This window comes from Kogia breviceps, chromosome 2, assembly GCF_026419965.1.
Source record: "Kogia breviceps isolate mKogBre1 chromosome 2, mKogBre1 haplotype 1, whole genome shotgun sequence".
NCBI classification, from domain to species: Eukaryota; Metazoa; Chordata; class Mammalia; order Artiodactyla; family Physeteridae; genus Kogia; species Kogia breviceps.
This window is the reverse complement of record NC_081311.1, coordinates 19,181,564-19,194,080: the sequence shown is the minus strand read 5'-3', so window position 1 is coordinate 19,194,080 and position 12,517 is coordinate 19,181,564. Positions and strand designations below refer to the sequence as shown.

General features: G+C 37.6%; 1 protein-coding gene across 5 annotated transcripts in view; it reads left to right on the top strand.

Moving 5' to 3' along the window:
* The window catches only part of SHOC2 (SHOC2 leucine rich repeat scaffold protein), a 104,678-nt gene that overhangs the window by 16,789 nt on the left and 75,372 nt on the right, over window positions 1–12,517 (top strand). Inside the window, exon 2 of one of the 5 annotated variants that reach the window (XM_067024682.1) lies at window positions 317–533. The exons of the other annotated variants lie outside the window; for them this stretch is intronic. The gene's annotated coding sequence lies outside the window, so the exon portion shown is untranslated. The remainder of the gene's footprint in view (window positions 1–316; window positions 534–12,517) is intronic. 5 annotated transcript variants of the gene reach the window in all.

The following is a 12,517-nucleotide window of genomic DNA, read 5'->3' as shown; positions in this document are numbered from 1 at the left end:
ATTCACCTATTTGATGGGCACCTAGGTTGTTTACATATCTCGGCTATTATAAATAATGTTGCAGTGAACATAGGGATGCATATATCTTTTCAAATTAGTTTTCTTGTTTTCTTTGGGTAAATACCCAGGAGTGGAATTGTTGGATCACATGGTAGTTCTACTTTTAATTTTTTGAGGAACCTCCATACTGTTTTCTATAGTGGCTGTGCCAATATACATTCCCTCCGACAGTGCACAAGGATTCCTATTTCTCCACATCCTCTCCAACACTTGTTATTTGTTGTCTTTTTTTTTTTTTTTTTTCTTTTTGTGTTAGGCGGGCCTCTCACTGTTGTGGCCTCTCCCGCTGTGGAGCACAGGCTCTGGACGCGCAGGCTCAGCGGCCATGGCTCACGGGCCCAACCGCTCCGCGGCACGCGGGACCCTCCTGGACTGGGGCACGAACCCGCGTCCCCTGCATCGGCAGGCAGGCTCTCAACCACTGCGCCACCAGGGAAGCCCTGTTGTCTTTTTGATGACAGCCATTCTGACAGGTGTGAGGTTGTATCTCATTGTGGTTTTGATTTTCATTTCCCTGATGATTGAAGATGTTGAATATCTTTTCATGTACCTGTTGGCCATCTATGTCTTCTTTGGAAAAATATCTATTCACATTCTCTGCCCATGTTTTAATTAGGTTGTTTGTTTTATTGGCATTGAGTTGTATGAGTTCTTTATATATTTCGTATATTAACTCATTATCAGATATATCATTTGCAAATATCTAATCTCATTCAGTAGGTGGCCTTTTCATTTTATTGATAGTCTCCTTCACTGTGCAAAAGCTTTTAGTTTGATGTAGTCCCATTTGTTTGTTTTTGCTTTTGTTTCCCTTGCCTGAGGACACATATACAAAACAATACTTCTAAGACTGGTGTCAAAGAGTGTACTGCTTGTTTTCTTTTAAAAGTTTTATGCTCTAAGGTATTATATTTAAGTCTTTAATCCATTTAAAATTTATTTTTGTATGTGGTCTGAGAAAGTAGTCCAGTTTTATTCTTTTGCTTGTAGCTGTCCAGTTTTCCCAACACCTTTTATGGAAGAGGATGTCTTTTCCCCCTTTGTGTATTCCTGCCTCATTTGTTGTAGATTAATTGACCATAGGTCCATGGGCTTAATTTCTTTTTTTTTTTTTTTTTTTTTTTTTTTTTTTTTTTTTTGCGGTATGCGGGCCTCTCACTGTTGTGGCCTCTCCCGTTGCGGAGCACAGGCTCCGGACGCACAGGCTCAGCGGCCATGGCTCACGGGCTTAGTTGCTCCGCGGCATGTGGGATCTTCCCGGACCAGGGCACGAACCCGTGTCCCCTGCATCGGCAGGCGGATTCTCAACCACTGCGCCACCAGGGAAGCCCCATGGGCTTAATTTCTGAGCTCTCTCTTTGTTTCCATTGATCTATGTGTCTGGTTTGGTGCCAGTTCCATACAGTTTTGATTACTGTAGCTTTGTAGTATAGTTTGAAATCAGGTAGCATGATACCTTCAGCTTTGTTCTTCTTTATTAAGATTGTTTTGGCTTTTTGGGGTCTTTTATGTTTTCATACAAATTTTAGAATTATTTATTCTAATTCTGTGAACAGTGCCATTGGTATTTTGATAGGAATTGCATTGAATCTGCCTTGGGTAGTATGGAAGAATATTAATTCCTCCAGTCCATGTGCATGGTGTATCTTTCTATCTGTTTGTATCTTTAGTTTCTTTCATCAGAGTCATATAGTTTTCTGGGTACAGGTCTTTTTTTTACCACGTTAATTAGATTTGTTCCCCCATGTTGTATTCTTTTTGATGCTGTTGTAAATGGGATTGTTTTCTTAATTTCTCTTTCTGATAGTTTAGTTAGTGTATAGAAACGCAACAGACTTTTGTCTGTAAATATGGTATCTTGCAGCTTTATGGAATTCATTAATGGGTTCTAGTGGTTTTTTTGATGGTGTCTTTAGGATTTTCTATGGATAATATCATGTTATCTACAAACAGTGACAGTTTCACCACTTCCTTTCCAATTTGTATTTTTATTTCTTTTTCTTTTCTGATTGTTGTGGCTAGGACTTCCTGTAATTTGTGAGTAAAAGCAGCAAGTCTTGTTCCTGGTCTTAGAAAAACTGATTTCAGCTTTCACCATTGAGTATAATGTTAGGGTTGTCATAATGGCCTTTATTATGTTAGGATATGTTCCCTCTGTACCCACTTTGTTGAGAGTTTTTATCATAAATGGATGTTGGATTTTGTCAGAAGCTTTTCTGAATCTTATTGAGATGGTCATATGATTTTTAGTCCCTAATTTCTGAACGTGGTGTATCACACTGATTGATTTGTGGATAATGAACCATCCTTGTATCCCTGGGAGAAATCCTACTTGATCATGGTGTATGATCTTTTTAATATATTGTTGAATTTGGTCTGCTAATATTTCATTCATTGAGGATTTCTGCTTCTGTTTATCAGTGATATTGGGTGTAAACTTTTTTTTTTTTTTTTTTTCAGTGTTTTTGTCTGGTTTTGGTATCAGTGATGGCTGAGCTCATAGAATGAGTTTGGAAACATTCCTTCCTCTGCCATTTTTTGGGGTAGTTTCAGAAGGATATGTATTAACTCTTCTCTAAATGTTTGGTAATATTCACCTGTGAAGCACTCTGGTCCTGGACTTTTGTTTGTTGGGGATTTTTTGATTAATGATTTGATTTCATTCCTGGTAATTAGTCTGTTCATATTTTCTGTTTCTCCCTGATTAAGTCTTGGGAGATTGTACATTTCTAGGAATTTGTCCTTTTCTTCTGTGTTGTCCATTTTATTGGTGTATATTTGTTCATAGTAATCTCTTGTGATCCTTTGTATTTTTGTGATGTCAGTTGTAACTTCTTTTTCATTTCTGATTTTATTTATTTGGGCCCTCTCTTTGATGAGTGTGGCTAAATGCTTATCAATTTTGTTTTTCTTTTCGAGAACTCGCTTTTAGTTTCATTGATCTTTTCTATTGTTTTTTAGTTTCTATTTCATTTATTTTTTGCTCTTGATGATTTCTTTTTTTGCTAACATTGGGTTTTGTTATTTCTTCTTCTAGTTCCTTTAGGTGTAAGGTTAGGTTGTTTATTTGAGATTTTTAATGTTTCCTAAGGTATGCTTGTATCACTATAAGCTTCCCTCTGAGAACTGCTTTTGCTATGTCCCATAGATTTTGGTTCATTGTATTTTCATTTTCATTTGTCTCTGGATATTTATTTATTTCACCTTATTTCTTCAATGATCCATTGACTGTTTAGTAGCATATTTTGTAGCCTCCATGTGTTTGTGTTGTTTGCAGTTTTTTTTTTCCTTCTTGTTGATTTCTAGTCTCATAGCCTTGTGATTGGAACACTTGATTGGAAAACTTGATATGATTTTATTCTTCTTAAATTTACTGTGACTTGTTTTGTGGCCTAGCTTATGATGTATCCTAGAGAATGTTCCATATGTACTTGAAAAGAGTGTATTCTGCTGCTTTTTGCATGGAATGTTCTCTATATAGCTATTAAATCCATTTGGACAAATGTGTCATTTAAGACCAGCGTTTCCTTGTTGATTTTTCTGTCTGGATGATCTGTCCATTGGTGTAACTGGGGTGTTAAAGTCCCTTATTATTACTGTGTTAATGTCAATTTCTTTCTTTATATCTATTAATATTTGCCTTATGTATTTAGCTGCTCTTTTGTTGGGTGCATATATGTATTCACAGTTGCTGTAGCTTCTTCTTGGATTCATCCTTTTATCGTCATGTAATGTCCTTTGTCTCTGGTCATAGTCTTTGTTTTAAAGTCTATTTTGTCTGATAAAAATATTGCTACCATGATTTTCCATTTGTATGGTATACCTTTTTCCATTCCCTAGCTTTCAGTCTGTGTGTGTCTTTAGACCTGAAACGAGTCTGTAGGCAGCATATATATGGGTCTTGTTTTTGTATCCATTCAGCTACTCTGTGTCTTTTGTTTGGAGCACTTAGTCCATTTACATTAAAAGTATTTATTGATAGGTATGTATCTGTTGCCATTTTGTTTATTTTGGGGTTATTTTTGTAGTGCTTTTTGTTCCTTCTTTTGCTCTTTTGTGGTTTGGTGGCTATCCTTAGTGTTATGTTTGGATACTTTCCTCTTTTTTGTATGTGTATCTATTACAGATATTTAGTTTGTAGTTACTGTGAGGTTTATATTACAGCAATCTATATCTATGTATGTGAGTATTTTAAGTTTCTGATCTCAAGTTTGAATGCATTTTTTTTCGGTATGCGGGCCTCTCACTGTTGTGGCCTCTCCCATTGCGGAGCACAGACTCCAGATGTGCAGGCTCAGTGGCCATGGCTCATGGGCCTAGCCGCTCTGCAGCACATGGGATCTTCCCGGACCGGTGCACGAACCTGTGTCCCCTGCATCGGCAGGCGGACTCTCAACCACTGTGCCACCAGGGAAGCCCTCATTTACTGTTTTGATTGGTGTAAGATATTTTGTATCTTTTTGTTTTACATATCCCTTAACTACTTATTGTGGATATAGATGATTCTACTACTTTTGTCTTTCAACCTTCCTATAAGCTTTATTGATCTATTACCTTTACTGTATATTTCCCTTTACCAGTGAGATTTTTCCTTTTGTAATTTTCATATTTCTAGTTGTGGGTTTAACCTTTCTTGTAAAGCTGGTTTTGTGGTGTTGAACTCTTTTAGCTTTTGCTTGTCTGTAAAAGTTTTGATCTCTCTTCCAAATCTGAATGAAAGCCTTGTTGGGTAGAGTATTCTTCATTATAGGTTTTACTCTTTCATCTCTTTAAATATATCATGCCACCCCCTTTTGGCTTGTGGAGTTTCTGCTGAAAAACAGCTGGTAGTCTTATGAGAGTTCCCTTGTACATAAATTGTTGTTTTTCCCTTGCTGCTTTTAATATTCTCCCTTTATCTTTAATTTTTGCCATTTTAATTACAGTGTGTCTTGGTGTGGTCCTCTTTTGGTTGATCCTGTTTGGGACTGTCTGTGCTTTCTGGACCTGGATGTCTGTTTATTTTCCCAGGTTAGGGAAGTCTCCAACTATTATGTCCTCAAATATGTTCTGTGTGCCACCCCCAACCCCCACCCCCTTCTGGGATCCCTATAATGTGAATGTTAGTATGCTTTATGTTGTCCTAGAGGTTTCTTAAACTGGCCTCATTTCTTTTTATTCTTTTTTATTTTCCGCTTCAGTGATTTCCGCTACTCTGACTTTAGTTCGCTGCACTATTCTTCTGTATCATCTAATCTACTGTTGATTCCTTCTAATATATTTGTTATTTCAGTTATCGTATTCATTTGTGGTTGCTCTTCATATTTTCTAAAACTTCTCACTGTGTTTATTGATTCTTCTTGGGAGTTCTTTGAACATCTTTAAGATCATTACCTTGTACTCTTTATTGGGTAGTTTCCATACCTCCACTTAGTTCTTCTGGGGTTTTAACTTGTTCCTTCATTTGGGATATATTCTTCTGTCCCCCTCATTTTGCTTAATTTGCTACTTTTATTTCTGTGTATTAAGTAGACTGGTTATATTTCCTGATCTTGGAATAGTGGTCTTATATAGGAAGTGTCTTATGGATCCCAATAGCACACTCCCCTCTGGTCACCAGAGCTTTAAGTTCTAGGAATGTCCTCTCTGTGGGCTCTGTCAGTGCTTATGTTGTGGTGGGCTGCCTACTATTGGCACACTCAGGTATGGCTGGCCCCCAGTCTAGCTGGTTGCCAGGCCCCACCTTTTGTGGAGGCTGCTGGCCACTGGTGGGTGGGGCTGGGTCTTGGCACATTTGACTACATGGCCAGAGGAGTCCTGGGGTGGTCCTGGCCTGTTGGTGGGTGGGCTGGGTCTTTACATGGTTGGCTGTGGGGCCACTATAGTTCTGGGACTGATATTGGCCCACTGGTGAGTGGGGCTGAGGCCCAGGGATTACAGGGGCTTGTGCCTGCCCAACAGTGGATGAGGCTGAGTCCTGGTGCCAGTGCTGGCCTACTGGTACATGGAGCTGTGTCCTGGGGTCCCAGACTTGGTGTTAAGCCACTGGTAGGTGGTGCTGAGGCCCAGGAGGCCATAGTTTTTCTCCTTGTCTTCTGGATGATTGAACTTTATAAACTAGTGTTTTCTTCAAGAGCAGTTCATAGGAACAATATTCCTTGAGTTCTTACATATTTAATAATATTTACCTGTTGTTTTTATACTGAACTATATTGTTAAACTCAGTATTAATTCTTGGTCAGATTTTTTGACCTTGAAGACTCTATACATATTGATCTGCTGTTTTTGCCATTGACTTCCTTCTCCTGTTCATTTTTAGGTAGCAGCGAGTTTGTGTAGATTCTCAAAGAATTCTCTTTGAATCCTTGGGAAAACATGTACCCTTTTAAACTCCGTGATTTCTTGTTCAGTTCTGATTCTCCTGTGTCTCAGTGATGCAAAATGAAATCTGTGAAAGCTTCCAATATGCCAAACAAGGGTTTGTTGGCCTTGCCCTTCTGGCCATGCCAAGTACTTTAGGGAACTGAGGTATGATGATGTTGAGATTTGAAGCTGCAAGCCTTCTCCCTTGCTTGAGAGCATCCAGCATCCCTTTTTAACCCATTGCATTCTCACATATGTGGTTAGGGGTGTCTCCTAGTGTGCTTAAGGATGGAAGTGTCATTTGTATTTCTGTTTCTCACTGTTTTCTTAGTTTTGAGATTTTTTCAAGAGGAGTAAGAGGTCACAGTTTTCACCCTGACTTTTTTTTTTTTTGCGGTACACGGGCCTCTCACAGCTGTGGCCTCTCCCGTTGCGGAGCACAGGCTCTGGACGCGCAGGCTCAGCAGCCATGGCTCATGGGCCCAGCCACTCAGCGGCATGTGGGATCCTCCTGGACCGGGGCATGAACGCGTGTCCCCTGCATCGGCAGGTGGACTCTCAACCACTGCACCACCAGGGAAACCCCACCCTGCCATTTTTAAACCAAAAATGGTAAGGGCTGTAGGTCCAGTTTTGTCAGAATTAAGATAATTTTTAAAGTACAAGGAATGGGGGTGGGTGGGATGAATTGGGAGATTGGGATTGCCATATATACCCTACTATGTATAAAATAGATAACTAATGAGAACCTACTACTGTATGGCACAAGGAACTCTCTCTACTCAGTGCTCGCTGGTGACCTAAATGGGAAGGAAATCCAAAAAAGATTGGCTATGTGTGTATATATATATATATATATATATATATATGTGTATATATATACACATATATATATATATAGCCAATTCACTTTGGTGTACAGCAGAAACTAACACAACATTGTAAAGCAACTACAAAAAAAAAGGCTTAATAATATTTGGAGAAAATTAAGGTGGGATTCAGGAAATAGCAGGATGGTAACTTAGCTGTATTTTGTACTTTTAGGGTGAGGCAGGGAAGACCTGGGGCAAATGGACCACAGATTTAAAATAAAAGTGTGGATACAGGAATTATTCAAGCAAACTTGAAGAAATCTGCATGTCTGTATAGAAAATCCTTGGCATTTGTGGATTTGATGGTCAGCATCTTAAAAATTATAGGTGATTTTCATACAGTCCCTTAAAAAGTGTAACGTAGTAATTTGTCAAGTTTTGCTAGGGCAAGAGTTTGAGTCTTAGGTACTACAAGAGGTATGAGTTTGAATTTAAACCTCCACCCCATGCTCACACTGAATGAGCTTTTTATTCATTAGCTCATATGTTACTCCATTGCATGTACAGTATTCTCATTGAGATTCAAGTATACATCTACTTCTTTTTGTTTTGGTTTTGTGGTACTTTATGATCTTCGGGAATTATATTTACCATGGTATTTGTAGATAGGAATTCCAAAGTTAACATGGCAGCTTTTTCTCGAATGTCAAGGGATATATATATATATATATATATATATAGTGTTTATATTAGTAGCCTTCATTATATGGTTAAATCATAGACTTTAGAGTTAAATGTTAACCTTAGAGATCATTAAAGTTATTTTGTCAGTTGAAAAAAAAGTACAAGGAATAAAATATGTGCTAATGTAGTTTTCTGAAAGTTGAAAACAATTCATTTTACAGAGGTTCTTTTAGATCAATTTTTTTTAATTATAAAAAACACAGAGCTTCTCTGGTGGCGCAGTGGTTGAGAATCCGCCTACCAATGCAGGGGACATGGGTTCATGCCCTGGTCTGGGAAGATCCCACATGCTGCAGAGCTGCTGGGCCCGTGAGCCATGGCCGCTGAGCCTGTGCATCTGGAGCCTGTGCTCCACAACGGGAGAGGCCACAACAGTGAGAGGCCTACGTACCACAAAAAACAAAAACAAAAACACACAGACATTTGAGTTTTATTGTATTACTTAATTTATATTTCTGAAGCCTTGTACATTACAAAGCATTAAAAATGAGACTAGAAACTAATAATGCCTCTAGTTAGGAATTAGAGTGCTCTTTAATTTATTTAGATGTTGATTCCTTTTTCAGTTGAATCTGAAAATTGTACTTTTGTACTTTAGTTGCTACAACTAGAATTTTTTATTTTAAGTCTTTTGGCATAATACATGTTAGTTCTGGAATAATCTGGTATTCTGAATGGCATCTTGTTTTTCAAGGGAAATGTCAATTATTTTCCTCACTTAATGACTCTATTAAAAGAAATATGTTTGAAAAATCTTGATAGCTAGTGGGCAAGCTTTCTTCTGTTCACTGATTTGAACATATATTCATTTGACCTAGTTCTGTTTTACCTACCCTTTGTCTACTAGCAGGAGCAGGGTGACAGCTCAGAGAAGATAGGTATTTTTTCCACCCCATTCCTATGTGACTGTGTGACTGAATATATTACTTTGTTAGCCCCAGATACAAAAGCTCATTCTAATACCCTTACAGAGAATTATAATGCCTGGTAGATTATTGGAGATTTCAGTTTTAAGTCTTTGTTACTCCAGTTATTGATCCAGTGTTTTTTAAATATCAAATTTTAAAATAATTCTGTAAAGTTCTATCAGTGTTCTAATTTGTCTAACAGTGACCTTTATTTACTGCTAAATATTTGTGCTTTTCACTTCAAACTATGAGATACAGATATTCCTCACAAAAGGTTTTCTGATGCAAATAAATTGGGAAATCTTGTATATTATATTCTTCATCAAGAGTACATTATTATACTAGGTACATCCCTAGTGGCACAGAGGTTAAGAATCCACCTGCCAATGCAGGGGATATGGGTTTGATTGCTGGTCCGGGAAGATCCCACATGCTGCGGAGCAACTAAGCCTGTGAGCCACAACTACTGAGCCTGTGCTCTAGAGCCTGCGAGCCACAACTGCTGAGCACATGTACCACAACTACTGAAGTCCACATGCTCTAGGGCCTTCATGCCACAACTCCTGAGCCTGTGTGCTGCAACTACTGAAGCCCACGCGCCTAGAGCCCGAGCTCCACAGCAAGAGAAGCCACCACGATGAGAAGCCCATGCACCACAACGAAGAGTAGCCCCTGCTTGCCACAACTAGAGAAAGCCCGCACACAGCAACGAAGACACAACTCAGCCAAAAAAAAAAAAAAAGAGTACATTATTATATTAAAAGTACTAATAATTTCTGCTGTCAGACAGCAGACACATTTTATTCTAAACCTATTTGACCATGGAACTAGATGTTGTAGAGATACGTTTTGGGAAATGCTGAGACTGTATTACAGAACATATTGTGATTAATACATTGTAAGGGTATTTCAAAACATTTGCAGCTATGATTACCTATAGCCATGTGGACCAAGTAACCTTTTTAATATATATAGATGGTAATTACTGTCCCAGAATGTAAATATAATCAGAACACAATTTTGGAAGTATCTTTTCTGTAATTCTAAGGGTTTGGTTTTTGACCTGGACATTTTGTTAGAATGAATTTTCCAGTCTGAAGGTAATTCTTAAATATCCTACCATGTGTTGAACACCCAAAATTGGTCTTTGGAACTACTTTCTGTGAAGACTTAGCAGTAGGAGTTTTAGAGCTTTAAGGTACCTATGAGATCATGTAACTCCCCAAACTCATTTTTCAGATAAACTGAGGCCTAGAAATGTAAGAGAAGTAGAAATCACATTGTAATTAATCAAGGGATTTGGAACCCAAACCCACAGCTCCAGATCTTATGCTTGTTTTTTTTTTTTAATTGCATTTGTTTTTCTATAGTACTTTTAACCAAAATCCTTTAGAGACAGAAACTAGCTAGGTGATACCTACATTTAACATGAGAATACAGGGTAGAGACTGAGTTAGATTATAAGGTGGGTCAAATTTAATATAGCTAGAACTCTTAAAGTCTCTGGACATCCAGTTCCCCCCTCACGTATCGGAATAATTCTCTTTATCCTAGACAAGAGAAAAATAGTTAAAAAATAAGCACGTACTCTTCTAAAAAAATTTATTGGAGTATAGTTGATTTACAGTGTTGTATTAGTTTCTGCTGTACAGCAAAGTGAATCAGTTATACATATACAAACATCCACTCTTTTTAAAATTCTTTTCCCATATAGATCATTACCAAGTGTTGAGTAGAGTTCCCTGTGCTATACAGTAGGTTCTTATTAGGTATCTATTTTATATATAGTAGTGTGTATATGTCAAATCCCAATCTTCCAATTTATCCCTCCCCCCTTTCCCCCTTAGTAACAATAAGTTTGTTTTCTGCATCTGTGACTCTATTTCTGTTTTGTAAATAGGTTCATTTGTACCATTTTTAAAAGATTCTACATATAAGCAATATCATGGTATTTGTCTTTGACTTACTCAGTATGACGATTTCTAGGTCCATCCATGTCACTGTAAATGACATTATTTTGTTCTTTTTTTATGGCTGTGTGATATTCCATTGTATATATATATATATATATATATATATATATATATATATATATATACCACATTTTCTTTATCCATTCTTCTGTTGATGGACATTTAGGTTGCTTCCATGTCCTGGTTATTGTAAATAGCTCTGCAGTGAACATTGGGGTACATGTATTTTTTGAATTATGGTTTTCTCTGGATATATGCCCAGGAGTGGGATTGGTGGATTATATGACAATATTACTGTAAGGGAATAGTCAGTGCTAGTTTTTAATAATTAGTGCATGGGCCAAGGATGCCTGAGTCAGGTTCTCTTCTAAATTGAGATGCATCATCACTTCCTAGTGGTCAGTTATTGAAACATTTATTTACATATTCTATTAATGGAGGAGTGGGCCTAAATGGTTGTAGAGTTAAATTCTAAGGTACTGAATTCAAATTAATTTATAAAATATATTGTTTTTATCATACTTTTCAGAAAGATACCACTCAGTAGAAAATAATTGAACTCATTGAACTTGAGGTTATATGAATTATGCATATAGACGTATAATATTATTGGAAGAAATTTACCTTTTAAATGCCAGATTGCTAAGTAAACTACTGGTGTGATCTATATGGGGGTGATAATTTTTTAAAGATAGGTATTTAGATTTTCTGTTTTGGCTTTGTTTATTCAGCATTTCTTCAAACTATAGAAAGCAGTCCTACCTTTTCAAGTCTTGTTCTCTCAGAAGTTTTCCTTGGTTCATGTGTCTGATTCTGCTTATTTACATGATTATGTATAACCACTTAATGTATTCTGAAATAGTATATTGGTTAAGACAAGGGTTTTGGAGTCAGAACTTTGTTAGTCTTGTGACTTAGCCAATTATGGTCTGTGTGGTGTTTGACAAGTTGTTTGATTGCTCTTGAGCCTTCGTTTCCTTATCTATAAGTGGACTTTAATCTGCTTCAGAATTGTGGCAAGGACTTAATGAGATATGAGCTAAAAAGCATTTAGCACTGCTGCTACCTCTAGCGGTGTTATTGTCGGATTCCCACCATGCTATTGGGCAAATGATTTAACTTCCATAAACCTTGGTTAACTAATCTGTTAATGAGAATAACACTCCTGGGGTGCCTACTTCACAGAGGGTTACTTTGGAAATCAAAGGTAATCATGTGATAGTAGCTGATAAACTTCTCAACCTATCTAAGCTGAGGTAACAAGTCTTACACCATTTGGACTGGGCAGGTAAAAGCAGAGGGAGTGGAGATTTGCTTTTTGGGAAAGGGTTTGGCTGAAGTCTTGATGACAGATCTGTCTTCCTTCAGTACTGCTAGACTGCGGCACATGCAGACACATAACTTTCTTTCCAGATAAGTCAGGCTCAGAATGCATATCTGTTTCATCACTGTCCTCCATGTGGTGCTTGTAAGATCCTAGATGAAGAATTTGTGAGAGTCCAGACTCTTTTAGCTCAGTATCCATGGCCCTTTATGATTTGCTCTCAACTTCCATTTCTTTACCTCATTCCCTGACATTTCCTCTTCTTATCTCTCTCTCATAACCTCCATCTCCAGTGTCTTTTCCAGAGAGAGGGGTAAGCACTTATATGAACAGTTTGAGAGTATATTCTTTTAT